We start from the raw sequence: 1,551 nt of genomic DNA, 5'->3' as shown, positions 1-1,551 counted from the left end.
GAGATTGTGGAAACTCCCTGACAATGGTGGAAATGCACCAATGGGTTGCAGGCACCTTTCTGAAATGCCCAAAGGCTGTGCAGAGGAGTGAAAGGCTGTGTCCCACGCCATGTCTACTTGGATCCCATTTCTGGGTTTCTCTAAGAGAATGGGGTACATTGTTCCTAGCCATCTTCTTTGCTTCCTGTAATGGAAGGACTCGATTGCTGGATGCTGGGAGAGCATCGATGGTCTTCTACCTGGCAGTCATCAAGGCTTTCAGTATCATCCCTCCATACGTTCTTAGTGTCCAAGATAGGACAGTATGGGCTGCATGGGCGGGTAAGTAGTTGAGAAATAAAACAGCTGGAGAGTTGGGCTTGGAGGAGTGTGGCACGTGTGTGGTGCTCTGTCTGGAGGCATCCATCTAGTGGGGTCCTGCAGGGGTCTGTCCTGCAACCCACCTTGTTTAACATCTTTTTAATGTCCTGGAGGAGATGAGAGTATATTTCACCATAAAGTTTGTAGAAGACATCCCATTCAGGAGAGCAGAGCAGGGCTGGAGGGCTGGGTTGCCATCCCAAAGGACTTAGGCTGGAGAGATGAGCAGAAAAGAACCTCATTATACCCACTGAAGATTCAACCCAAATCCTACTCCTAAAGTGGATCTAGGCTCTGAAATGGCATAGGACAGGGACTGCCTAGACAGGTGTCAGCTCCACAGGAAAGGGTCTGCTGATCTTCGGTTACCTTAGGCAAAAGATGAACCATCAGCAAAGATGGCCAAGAACCTCCTGGGATGTCTGAGCAGGAGCACAGCCAGGGGAAGGGATTATCTCCCTCTGATCAGCATTTGTTACACTATATCCAGAATTTTTGTCCAGGTTTTGGTGCCCCACAATGCCAGAGAGACATTGGCAAGCTGGAAGACCACAAAATTTCAGTGAAGGCAACAGAGATGGTCAGGGCTGGAGCACTTGCTTTGTTAGGAGGGGCTGAGGGAGTTCAGATTTTTTGGGGAGGAGGTAACAGACTCCTACTGCCCACAGTGGGGTTTCCAAGAAGACACAGTGGTGCAAGGCAGGAGCACAGGAGGCAATGGACTGAAACATGAGAGGGTCAGGCTCAATACAGGGAGAATTTTTTTTCAGTTTGAGGTGCCTGGTGCACTGTGTGTTGACTCTCAGTGCTCTCTCACATGTTTCCACATGTCCTGCTTGAACCGACGCCTTCTAAAGGCGTCTTTCCAGTAGGCTGCCTGGGCGTATGCAGTTCCCAGTGTCCATCCAGCTTTCCTCCTCCCATGGGTCTCTGCCCATTCCAACACCTCTCAGCTGCCCAGGTGCTGCCCTGAGCTTCAGGCAGGTTAGAGCTGGCCTTGGCTTTCAGAAGTCCGCCTGATGGTCTCTTGAGCCAGCTCCTCAGTTGTGTTTCTGCCTGTTTTCCCATGTATCTCACTGGAAGTGTTCCACTAATGCTTACAGACAGTGGAAAGTGGACTTCAGTGCAGGAAACTTGGACTTCATTTATTGCTTTTTACTGAGCTATTCCTTTTTATCTTTTTTTTTTTTT

The sequence above is a fragment of the Egretta garzetta genome, unplaced genomic scaffold (genome assembly GCF_000687185.1).
Source record: "Egretta garzetta isolate BGI_Z169 unplaced genomic scaffold, ASM68718v1 scaffold483, whole genome shotgun sequence".
In the NCBI taxonomy this organism is placed as follows: Eukaryota; Metazoa; Chordata; class Aves; order Pelecaniformes; family Ardeidae; genus Egretta; species Egretta garzetta.
This window is presented reverse-complemented; position numbering follows the sequence as displayed.